Source organism: Zonotrichia leucophrys, chromosome 3 (genome assembly GCF_028769735.1).
Source record: "Zonotrichia leucophrys gambelii isolate GWCS_2022_RI chromosome 3, RI_Zleu_2.0, whole genome shotgun sequence".
NCBI lineage: Eukaryota > Metazoa > Chordata > Aves > Passeriformes > Passerellidae > Zonotrichia > Zonotrichia leucophrys.
In genome coordinates this window covers 83,199,711-83,212,958 of record NC_088172.1, presented here as the reverse complement: position 1 = coordinate 83,212,958, position 13,248 = coordinate 83,199,711, and the positions used below count along the sequence as shown (strand labels likewise).

Here is a 13,248-nt window from a genome sequence, read left to right as displayed (position 1 = left end):
TCAGATTTATCGCAGGATTCTGGAAAGATGGTGATGCTGACACACATGGTTGTGGTTTCTCTTCGCTTTTCATTTACAGCAGATTCAAACCTCTGGATTATCTACTCACGACATCTGACTGGTAAAGTAATTTGTCACTCTGAGCAGCATGGATGTTCCCCACTGAAGCACAGTGGCTACAAGCAGTACAACCAGAGGATGGAGATGTAATGCCATGGACCTCAGGCATTTTTAGATCTGACTGTGGACTTCATGACTGAAAAATGCAACCAAAAATGCTATTTCTAACAACCCTCATCACCTCAAACACCAGATAACATAACCAGGAGCTGTGGAATGGGAGTGGGGATGGATTGTGAGTTGATGTTAAAAAAGCTAAAAGAGGAGGTAAAACAACTTCAGTAGAAATAAAAGGTGAGAGACATTGAAGTGTGCTGATCAAATCAGAGGCAAAAGCAGCTCAGGCAACACCAGCCAGACTTCAGCAGGCAGTGCATCAGCTCCCCAAAGCATCAAGGCAGCCAGAACAAGGGCAGGTATGGCAGGGGCACCAGGCTCCTGAGCATCCCTGCCATGGTGACAAACACTCCCACTCTGAGAGCACGGGGCACACGGTGAGAGGGAAGGCTGGTGCCGCCAGTGTGGCCTGCAGAGATGCTGAGCCCTGTCTGCTCTGCCTGCACTTAGCTCCAATGGCACACCCTGCACTCCTGCCAGGGAAACACTATTATTCCTCCTGGCCAAACCATGGCCTTTACCTTAGGTGTGGGCTGCAAAACTTGCACAGCACCAGGGGGCCTGAACAGCCTTCCCCCAAAACTGCATCCCAAGGAGGAAGGCACCAACCTGCATGAGTGCCAGGTAGGTGTTCAACAGCAGCTTCATCTGATAAAGATTCCAAGCAGAGACCTCCCAGGTAGGGTTACAAGGCTATTAAAATATTTTCTCCTATGTATGAACAACCTTACATTTGTTCCTTTATCTTGCAATGGAGAATTCTTATTACTGTTCTTCAGTTAAAAGACAATAAGAATGGATAACATATAATGAAGGCACTGCACATATGATTTAAAGTTGCCTCTGAATACCTAATGCACAAAGATTTGTTTTCCTTCAGATGCCAAGAATCAGCCAAGAACAACAGTAATATGATTTTGGCTTGTACAAAACAATGTTTTATTTTTTTAATAGGCAATGGTCCTACATTAAAAAAATAAATTAAATCCAATTGTCCTTATGGGAGATTTGAAGACAAGCCTTCTGGAAAAGCAGTAACTGCACAAGACAAAAGATAATCAAGAGTACTGTTTCTGTCATATTCTTAGCATTTCTGGACTGCAAATTCAGGCTACGAGAAAAGTCTGTATCAGATGCTGTACCAGATAACAACAGCATGAAAATCTAGACATTTGAAAAGAGTTGAGAGTTTCAGTAAGCCTAATTTTAAAATTTTTAAATTTTTTTTTTAAATATTGAGAACCCCAGTATAGATTTGATTTTCATTTTAGTTTTTTACAGGGCCTTGCCTTGGAGAAGACCATTTCACAGGAAAATCTTAAGACATTCTTTATCTCATCTTTCCCTTTATTAATGTCTCTGGTAATGCAGGACCCAGATCAGTTTATGCAGTCTCATGTGACCCTACTGGTATATTTTCCAGCAATGCCAAGCTATGTCAAATGCTGCATCTCTCTCCATTTTCTACATAAGTTTAGCCAGTGGCCTGATTTCCACTGGGATAGAGGTAATTTTCTTTCTGGTAGCTGGTACAGTGCTGTGGTTTGGATTTAGGATGAGAGGGAATATCATCCCTCACATTTCAGTTGTTGCTAAGTAGTGCTCACTCTTAGTCAAGGACTTCTCAGTTTTTAATGCTTTGCCAGTGCAGAGGTGCACAAGAAGCTGGCAGGGAGCACAGCCAGGACAGCTGACCCGAACTGGCCAAAGGATATTCCTTACCACAGAACATCATGCCTGGTGTACACCCTGGGGGGAGGATCACTGCTCAGGGACTGGCTGGGCATGGGTAAGTGGGTGGGGAGCAGCTGTGCTGCACTACTCTTGTCCTTCTCTCTCTTTTTGTTATCTCCCTTCTCCTTCTTTATTTTATTTTATTATTTTATTTTATTTTATTTTATTTTATTTTGTTTTATTTATTAAACTGTTCTTATCTCAAACCATAGGCTTTACCTTTTCTGATTCTCCTCCCCATCCCACTGGAGTGTGGCTGTGTAGTACTCAGCTGCTGGCTGAGGTTAAGCCATGCCACCACATCTGGATTCAAGAATGGGCTGACATTCCTCTGCCTACTGAAAGCTTCATTAAGTCCAGAGTTCTCTCTTGCAGAATCCTCCCTGAGTTCTTCAAGGCTAAAATGGTCTTAATAGACCAATTGCAATGCCCTGTTCCTTTGAGATCTCCTGCCCTTTTCCAGAAGAGAGATGGCATAGTCATCTTCCTTCAGAGAGACCTTGAATTACCAGATTTTTCTGACACTTTCTGAAGCCCTGCAAGAGTGAGCCACCAGTGCCCTTCTGACACACAGATAATGTTTTCTCCTCAAAAACTATTACAGTGGTTTTGCACAATACAAACACCTGTTGAAAACAGGAGTGCTGGTCTGGTGTGCCTTCCAGAGCCAGCTCCAGCTTCCTCTTTTTGCCCCTGGTGTACCAGCAGAAACCACAACCCAGGATTGCTCTCCTTCCCCACAAAGACATCCAGAACTGATGATGAACGGAGAAGATCTTTCTGTGTTTGTGCAAGAAGAAAAACACCTCTCTGGTACTCTGTGCACGGGCAGTGCTGAGGCAGCTGGTCATGCTCTCTACATTGATCAGCAAACCACAGCACAAGTACACAGCAGAGTCTTGAGATCCATTTGATAAATTATTATGTCCTTATTTCCAATAGATACACCTGCTCTTGTCAAAAAAACCTGACCATGAATTTCAGATGATTTATTCACTTGTGTGAGCTATGAAGTCCTGAACTGAAAAATATTTCTTACAGTAAAACATACAGGACTAGTAATTTTCTCTAAACAATACAGGACTACTTAAAACATGAAATCCTGAGATGAACAGATCTTAGACCTCTCTAATTCAAGGTTTCTGATGAATCTGGTGAGAAAGAGGTGATTTGGCAATCCCCACAGATGTCCATCCTTTTCAAAGCACAAATATCAGTGCAGTCTGTACAACTTCTCCAGTGGTAACAGACATGCAGTTTCACTCTACTCCACATGCAGTCTGTGCCTGCATGACTGTTCTTACATCTTTATGGGGTTACACAGTCCATTTAACCCAAGACAAAGATGGAACTGTAACTCTGTGGACATGACTTCACTGGTCTGCTGTCCCAGGCACAGACCTTTCACACAAGCACAAGAATGGTGTATTTTATATGCCCTCAATAATAGAACACTGAGCCACTAAGAAGCTTCTGATTTGTGTTACTTGAAAAATTTCTTATATTTTAAATCACCATCACCTACTTCTTCCAGATTTCACTTCTATCTCTCAGCTTCAATAAGCTCTTAACAAGATGATGCTCAATGAAAATAGGATCTTTGGCAAGACTTTGGCAAGTAGGTTCACTTCCATTTCAATTTTAGCCATATCCTCAAATGGATAAATTGCCTCAGTTATTATCAAAAGGAAGTTGCCCTGGACTTGAGAACACCACAATTTCCAGGGAGTTCCTGACTTTTGGAAGGTCCTAAACTGAAAGGAGCTAAAATGGGAAATCCTAACATAATTCAGGATTTTGACTCCATCCCAATGCCTGAAGGACAACCACAGACGACCAGTTCTAGGCTCACAGGGCTCTTATAATCTGCTGTGTTTCTAATAAGCAAGGTAAGCAAAGACTCTCACAGCTCCCACTCCTAAATCTGGTGAAGCAGCAAGAAAAGAGTTCTTGCCATCCCCACCAGGTGCTTAAAAAAAAAAAATCAACATCCATGTGAATCAAGAAACTTGCCGAATGATTCATGGCTGTCATCTCTGAACAAAAAATTACCCTGTCAATATGCAGAATAAAAAAATATAAAAATTATGCTGCAGATGATTAGAGCAAAATGCATGAGTATTATGGATTCTGAACCTTAATGGATGACAGACTTGCTGCATCTCCTTAACATTGGGAGGAAAAAAAAAATCTTTTTGGTGGCATAGCACCAGCCTTTGCAAAGAGGGTAAAAATAACATGCAGCACAAGAGACAGGAATCCAACACATTAGGTAATCTGTGATGAGAACTCTACGAATAAAGCAGATAATATGAAACTAGTTAACTAAAAAAGTCCCCAATGAAACACGCATTTACAGATCAAAAGAATACCTGCCTATGTGTTTCAAATTAAAAACCAACTGGAATGACAAGTATTTGCCATTTTAAAATAAGCAAAGAACCAGATACACAAGATGATCTGGATTTGCCCACCCTCTTAGACACATTGGGTTTTAACATTTACAGAGTGCTGAAGCAAACACCCCACCGCTTTTATCTGGATTTGATGTTGCATTTGGCACAAAACTTTCATGTTCAAAAAGAGACTTGGCTTGACAGCAGATGGAGTATTCCATTAAAACATGAGTGGCAACATGTGCGCACCCTCCCAGTCAAAAGCAGAAAACCACTTCTCAGGAATATCTGCCCATAAATCACAACATGCTCACACCAAGCTTACTCACAAAATATTTTTTTCCTTGCTCTTGTTGAAAACTGTTCTTCTTGATAAGTAAATTCTGTAACTAATTTTTTTTTAATAAAGAAAAAAATTAAATAACAAAACAAAACAAAAAATTCCCCAGCCTCAAGAATTCATTTATCCAGAAAAGTGTATGGAAACACTAACAGCAAGAAGTGATTTCAAGTTAAGGGTAGGTAGGAAGAAGAGAAGCTTCATTCACTTTATAAAAAAGATATGTAGTAATATTAAAAAAAAGAGAGTAAGACAGAGGGTACATTAATTATGATGGTTCTGTGGTTCTCCTGGATTTCAATTAGAAACCACTTTATTTACAGCTCTTGGCTCGGCAGCAGGCAACCCAACGAGAACATTTTTTATGGTGCAGTTTCTAATGCAAATAAAAGTAAAGGCAACCCTAGAGTGGTTTGCTAACTTATATAATGAGACAGGAAACAAATGGTGCAAGTGAATAACGATCATGTCAAATGCATTTAGAAAGACCACAGGACTAAAATAATAAATTCTCTGACAAGTACATTTACCTCAAAGTTAACTATCTAACAAAGTTCTTCTTCCCCCTATAAATATATAAACACTTTCTCCTAAGATCTCATTTTAATAATTTAAATCTACATTCCACAAAAATACAAAGTTGAATCCATTCTCTCCACTCCCAAAACAAGAAGCGACCACTAGACATAAAAATGTGTCTTTTCTGCTCAGAAAGATCACATTTACTGACTTCAACCAGACTGAAGCACAGTTCTAAGAGGCAAAGCTGGGACCTGCCCAGGCACCCCTTTTGCACTGTTTGCAGCAGCAGCACACAGGGAGGTGAAAGGAATTGTAGGGAAACTCCTGTGGTTTCTCCCACAAAATCCATATGTGGGAGGAACTAGTGTACACAAGCAGGCAACATGCAACTGCAACAGAATGCTCCCCAAAAATGGCTGAAATGTCTCCCTGAAACCAGGGCAGGATCACCAAGGACTGACCTCACGTGTTCCAGCCACCAACTCAACTCTGTCACCACAACCCTTCTGGTGACAGGGCTGAGGTGCAGCCCCTCACAGATGGCACTGCTCCTCCTCAGATGCCAGCAGCCCAGGCTGCAGTGGCACCACCCTCACCCTTCCACCCCTCAGTTCACGGTTTACAGCCAGAAACAACCAACCCCAGTAATGAACAGCAGATCTGCCTGCTCAGAGGGCTCACACAGGCTCAGATTATTTCTCTTGCAGTTTCCGCTTCCCAGAGGACCTCATCCAACAGCCTTCTCCAACTCATTATGCTTTTATTCAACATGGAACATCATAGAGGAAAATTCCTGCAGTCATTTCTAATTTAATTTTTAAAATGGAAACAAAATAAATTTTGCCTGGTTTAACAGCACTTTTCCGAATTATTCCACATAAAGAATTTTCCATCTTTTCAAACTCTCAAAGTTGTGTCAAACACTTGCATGTTCTGTCAAAAGATACTCCCCTCCCTGGCTTGTTGGGTCACTTAGGAAAGAACCACCTACATTTTGGGTACCATTTGACAGAACACTTCAAAGGAGTTTCCAATACATAGAAAATGCTTGTCAGCAGCACAGGAGGGATCTACCTGTACACAGATGCTCATATGCTAGTGAGCACTTCACTGAAAGCAGTAAGAGATATGTGGTAATTTCTGCAACCCATCTGACTAGAGGACTACAGTTTCAATCTGTTTTTTGCTCTTATCAGAGAGAAGATTCTAGAAACCATCTTGTATTGCTGTCATTTACAAAGGCCTGCATTTAGAAGAGCAAGAAATGCAGATCTTTATTTCTTTAAGATGTAGCATTCCTTTCAGTCTGTAAAAAACACTTTACACTGGGCAAACTATTTAAACAGGTCTTCCAACCAATGCCTTCGCTGTCACCCTCCAAAGATGCCCTACCTGGTAACTGTGGGTACAATTGTGCAACTTATACCACCAACACCCTGGCTGGCTCATGTCTCCAGGTTTCCTCTACAGCCAGTATAAAAAGGGAGAAAACAAAAAAAAAGAAAATGCAAGGAAACATTTCTAGAAGAGAATGTGACCAGAGCACTGAAATTCAGTTTCTGCTGAGCTGCCCTAAAGAAAAGACCCTTTGTCTCTTCTGATTGCAAGGATAAGTCAGTTGTCTAAGGAAATTAGCTGGTCCAATCAGAAGCGTAAACTTAGGACAACTCAGAACATTCCATTATTGATACTTCTGTCTTTTGAAATGAACTGCAACAGGAGGAAGTTCAGTTAAGCCTTTTTTACAGCTATCCATTATCAGCATCTTAGGGACATCATCTCGTTTGTAGAGGGGGTACAGCACGTTGTTAATGAAGACAAGGTTGGAGGAAAAGCAGGCTGTGATGAGGCAGATGCAACTGGTACAAAACACAGAGGAGGGAAAACTCTCGGCCAAGCAAACATCAAAGATCCAATACTTTCCTGCTGTTGTGCTAGAGATGGATCACAGGAGAGCCACCTCTGGAATTGTATTTACCACTGAAACACCTCAAACCCAGCCAGCTGACAGCCCCCAGACGCACAGAGCTGCCCACCCAGAGCAGAGCACCTCAAGAGGCGCCTCCATCGGTGCCGGAACGTGCCGAAGCGCCGTGTGCGCCGCCAGGCCAGAGAACCCCTGGGCACCACAGAGCCCTGCTCACTGGGCAGCCAAGCCAGGAAAACAATTCACCAGCATCTCAGCAGCCCTTACAGCTGCTGTCATGCCTGAAAAAAAGAATCCTAATGCACAGTACCACTCCCACAAAAAAGGGATTGAGCTTGTTCTTATATAAGTATGTATATTATTTAACACTCAAAACCAACAGTTCCATCACATCTATGCAGAACCAGACACAGTGAAGAGCTGAGAGTGGGAAAAAAACAAAGCAATTTCTACTCTATTGTATCCATCCATTTTGTTTGTTTGTCTCAGGGCAAGTCAAGGGCCCTCAACACGGTGCAGAACAAGGACCACTGTCTGTTTTCTTTTCCTTCCTTTGTTGTCACACAGGGTGACTGATGCAAGTAGGTGTAAGTATAATTCACACAGTATTTGCATCTATTAGCTGTTATCTCCTAGGACATTATCTTTTGGATCTGGGAAAACGTGATTACAAAACACCTTAAAGGTGAGATAAACAAATGCACACCATGATCTCCAGGCAAACAATTGTTTCTGCTTTTGTGGTCACCTGAACAAGTTTTGCTCTTCCTCAGATTAAACAAACACACGCTGCCAAGATGCAAGCGTTGCTTCTGAGGTAGATGTGAAAGAGAAGGCCTAGGTGACAAAAATAACTTTCAAATAGATGTTAGTATATTCACATTGCAAAGAACATAAAAGGAGGCAGGAAGCAGGGGAGGGAAGTGTCTCTCTCATATCATATTTAAGTGACAGTACAAGTAGCAGTGACTTTTTTTCCCTGAACTGCTCACAGATATGGGACCATTGCATAATCTTCAATAATCCTGTAAATTCTATTCACATATTTTCTGAACATTACAGGAATTCACAGAATTAAGAGCAAAAATCATGATTTTTTTCCCCTGACATCACTCAAAAGAAACAGATGCAATATAGAGCAAGTTTTCCTGTTAAAACAGCTTCGTCCTACTTTATGGACTAGTTATTCCAAACTCTAACCACCTCCCCTCACACAGAATATTATGTAGTGCTAAGAAGCTTCTCCAGTCACCAGCCATGTTTTGCACAGTAGGTATAAACAAGCTGGTTTACTGCAAACAGAAATCCATACACATGCAGAGGAGTGTCAGAGCTGCCTCATGGAAGTAGGTATGCCTGTGTATCCCAAGCTTAAACTCACCTGGGTAAGTAGCACTGGGAAAGGACACCCAAAAGAAGGGAGAAGAGGCACAATTTGGTGTAGAACTGGAAAAAAGAGGGTGAAGGAAATGAATGCATACATTTTTGAAATTTTGCCCTGGTAAAATCTTGGAGAAGAAGAATTTCAAATGACATTTCTGCAGATACAGAGATAAAAATCTCTAGAGATGTAATGTGAAAAGTTATTTAAAACAAGAACAAATTTAATTTGATAGTCAGCCTTTCAGTCAACCTATTTTCTGCACTCCAGTGAGGGCAATGGCAGAAAAATATTTAAATCTTACAAAGTAATATGGAGAAAGACATTTTTTGTTTCAGAATGTATTATAATTAAAACCACATAGAAAATATCCTTCAAGGTTACCAACCCTCAGTGGTATCTTAGATGGTCTGCCTGACAAGCATGTATCCAATAAGCAAGTAATTCAGTGTCAACAATATAAAGACAAAAGCAAGTCAGATTCAATTTTACTTGAAGATGTGGCTTTCTAAAATACCACAGAGAAAAGAAAGGCATTCCTGCAGTGAAGAGACAGTTGGGGCTTTGCATGGCATACTTCAAGAGCAGCAATATATAGCCTTTGTTGTATCAAAAACCTTGAACCTTTTCCAAACCATCCTTGTTCTCTGACTATTTTTTTTACCTGATGTCTCTCCTAGCTTTTCATTATATTTCTGATGGTTCTTCAGTTTCACAACATCATCCTGAAGGACATTTTTAAAAATAAACCCAGAATTTGAATCACCATACTCCTTAGTCCATGTCCAGGCCACTTTGCTATTTTTCATACCAGTGCTGCCTTACCCCAAGCAGTCCCTGAGCAGATGCAACCTGTGCTCTCCACCCAGCTTCACTACTCAGTTTGTATTCCTGTAAACATCCAGCTCAACAGAAATAATGATTTCCATTTGAATCTAACTTCCTCTGAAGTGCCTGACGTGTCCTTCACAATCAGTTTTCTTCACCTGGTCAACAGTAATCTACTATAATCCATTGTGCAAGTTTCTGAACCTAACTTATTTAGGTTCAGAATGACTTGAAAGGCCATTAAATGCACCAATGACATTGATGTTTTCCTGATTCAAGTTATAGACAGGAACAAAAATGCCTAGAAACGCTTTAGTTCACTCTCCTGCAAAGTTTGGAAGAAACTTCCTTGCAATTTTGTAGAAAAGCACACTACAACTTTTCCGCACAAGTAATTAGTAATTTAGAAATAACATGCACTGGAAAAATATTTTTGAATACATAAGAAAGTAGATGGTAAAAGCATGATACTTCCATGGTTTCTGAAATGAAATTCAGTATTAGACAGTTTCCAGTCAGATCAGCTTACTGCCTCCTCCACAATGTTACCCCCTCACACCACAGCTTCCAGGGCAGAGCTCACGGTGCTGTTAGGGTGTACAGATGTGTGTGTGCATCCCTGCACATCTGTGTAGCATCATTTTCAAAGTGTCTCTGAGGAGGCATATTTACTTCTTCCTCAGGGGAAAGCCATGGACTGGAAAGAATAAGCTCTTCAGTATTAAGTTATTTAATACTTCAATGGTGTAACAGATTAAAAAAACCAAACATAAACTGAAACTTATACAAAGACCTTTTCTTGCAGTGGTTTTAAGGCAGAACCAAAATTCATTTACGTCAATGAAGCGGCGCAAGTGAAATCTACATAACTGGGTCAGAAACTGTGTCCTAAGGAGAAGAGCTGTTATTCCTTAACTCCTGAGCTTCAGAGAAACTTTAGGAAAGTTTCTTTGTAATATTTCCTTCAACAGATGCCAAATCATCCTCATATACTGCCATCTTACCCTAACCCAAACAGAACAGGCAAAAGGGAACCAAAGCCCTGCTCACAACCACAGATGCTGGGAGATCAGTGATGTGAGTTACAAAGGCTCCCCACCACTTGCCTTTGTAGTGTCAACTTGAAAAAGATAAACTGGCATTACTGGGTAAACTTAGTTCTAGTCAAAAGCCTGGCAAGCCCCACATGACAGGCAGGACAGAAACACACATTTGCAAGCCAGGGCAAAACAGCATCTCTGTTAAACACCACAGGGACTGAGGTCTCTACCTTGACAGCAGAGTAACAGCACTCGCTGGGCCGGTGGCAAGATGGAAGAAGTGTGACATTTCTTGAGGCTTCCAATATTTTTATAAGACATTCAAAACATGGAGAGATGTCATGGCTTTTAGCGGTATGTATGGAACAAGGCAAAGGAGGAAAAGCTGGGGAGCTTGGTGCAAAAACCAAACCGCACTCACCCCACCCCAACACCCCAAAAATCCCAACCACAATTTTCCTTCAGGTAGAAAATTATAAAGAAGGATAATTTCAAACTATTTCAAGCGACAGTAAGACAGAAAGAGTTCACTGCATTCAAAACAAAATGAGCCTATGCAAAGATTTAGGATGTAACAAAAAAGGCTGGAGCAAGTGTGTCCTGAGGGTGGAAGAGCTATAGACTTGGTGCACACAGCTCTAATATTTCTGACAAAATAAAATTTTCCAAGCCTAGTTTCTCCAACAGATAAACACTTCCATACTTTTCTCTTTGCTGTTGATGGGTACTTTTGGCTTGTTAACCTAAGTACGGATTCAAGTGCAATGGGAATTGCACTTGAAATGATATTTGAAAAAATCCTTCTATGCTACTAAGAAAATTGAGGTTTATTAGGGAGAGCATGCATGGAGATTTGAAAGCAACAGAGAGACACAGAAAATGCATGAGAACAAAACAAACAGCTTTCCAAAATAGGGGTCAAGGGAGGGATGCCCTCAGCTCTAAAGCAGGATAGCAGTGTGTCATATACTCCTGAATGAACTGAAAAACAGGAAGGCAACACCTTCTCTTCCCTCCTCATCAAAAATCTGAACAGCGAAAATCCCACAGATGACAAAATGTACAGTTGTTCAAAACCAGAGAAGACTGGAAAGAATTCTACATGAACCATGCAAGGCCAGACCAAGGGGCAAATTAAATCCACTGCAGATCAATAAAAAGCAAAGTGCATTTAAATGAAAAATGTGAAGCACTCAAAACTGATTGTTGGGTTTAACAGTTCTGGAGTAACTCAATATTTGAATCAAGTGTTTAGCAAATAAAGGAAACACACTGCTAGATACACAAGGATACAACTTAGAAATATCATTTTTTTTCCATTTTCAAGACGAAAGCATTCACATGATTATCTAAAGGGTAAGACGTACAAGACTGTTGTGCCACAGCATAAATCAGAAGCGTGTTCTCCATCAGAGTGCTGTGTTCAGCTCTTATCATCTGATCTCTTCTTGAGATAGCAGCTGTAGTAAAAGCCTCAGAAAATGGGGACAAGAATAATTTGGAACAAAGACATATTTCTGTAGAGAAGGAAATGGAGAAGCTTGAAGCAACCACACTAATGGGAAATGAATAAACTATTGAGGATGCAAAAAAAAAAGGAATTGTGGTAAAGGCAACAGTGCTCCTATACACTCTTGTCAGGCAGAAGCAAAGGCATTTTTTTAAACAGCAATACATTTAGAGCTGCTAAAAGGAAACATATGTTTTTTTAGTTGGTTTAGTTCTGTGGCAGTGCTCTGTTGATCTAGTTTTATTTTGTTTATATTCAACATTCAATTCAATTATATTCAAGAATATTTTGCCACAAGCTACGACGAAGATCTCCGAAAGATTCAGAGAAAGACTAGAATTTTATGAAAACTAGTAGTCTACTTTAGGTAGTGAAAAGATCAGAAATACCAATCTGTCCTCTGTATTTGTAGGAATTAAGATTTTTACGGTACAGGACCAAGCCGACAGAAAATACACAGCATTTCCCCTTTGGGCCTTGAACATAACCAGCTACCTTAGAACAAGGGACACGTTAAGAGTGTGGGAGACAGCCCTGGCAAGCAGCAGGCCAAGGACACCCACACAGGTTGCAGAACTGGTCTATTAAGACGCCCAATCCTCTGCAGAGTGGTATGTCCACACAGTAAGGCAGAGGAATCTGGGAGCAGGAGAACACGAGAAGCTTTGCCACAAGGCTTTCATCCCAGGAGTGCCACATGCAGGGTACTCCTGTGCTCTGCTCAGAAGTGGCCCTTGCTACATTTGGAACAGAGACTGCTCTGATTTCTCACGACAGAGGGCTGAGACACTGAAGAAGCTGCTGGGCTGCACCAGGGCAGTGCCATCACAGTGGTCTGGCACCAACCACCTCCTTCAGCCCCCATTCCTTGGCAGTGCTCAGGGAAGTGCTCATACATAAGGTATTTACAACAGGAGCAAGGTATGCCTGTCCTTAGTACTACTGTGTACACTCCTCACCAACTTATTCCTGAGTGTACAAGCCCTGTGCTATGCATGACAGCATGAGATTTTTTTTTTTTTAATATCTAGAAACCACCCCAGAACTAGGTTAGCCTGGCAGGCTTGCAGCACTTCATTTACATATGAGTCAATCCTTCTGCAATACAAACATTAGTGATGCATTCCCCACTGTCCTTCTATTTATACTCACTATTTCACCTGCAGGCATCCCGAGTTAATTAAACAAATCAATCCCATTGAGATAATTGTGTCTCAAGCAAATTAACACAATTAGCCTTATAAAAAGAAAATCCAAGCACTACTATATTTCTTCATATAAATCATGTGCTTGTTCCTCCAACTCTAGGTTTGTGGCTATCTAGGAATCTGCA

General features: G+C 41.0%; 1 protein-coding gene across 9 annotated transcripts in view; it reads right to left on the bottom strand.

Annotated features, from left to right (window-relative positions):
- Positions 1 to 13,248, bottom strand: part of TRERF1 (transcriptional regulating factor 1) — a 100,125-nt gene that overhangs the window by 41,209 nt on the left and 45,668 nt on the right. Inside the window, exon 3 of one of the 9 annotated variants that reach the window (XM_064709025.1) lies at positions 8,538 to 8,602. The exons of the other annotated variants lie outside the window; for them this stretch is intronic. The gene's annotated coding sequence lies outside the window, so the exon portion shown is untranslated. The remainder of the gene's footprint in view (positions 1 to 8,537; positions 8,603 to 13,248) is intronic. 9 annotated transcript variants of the gene reach the window in all.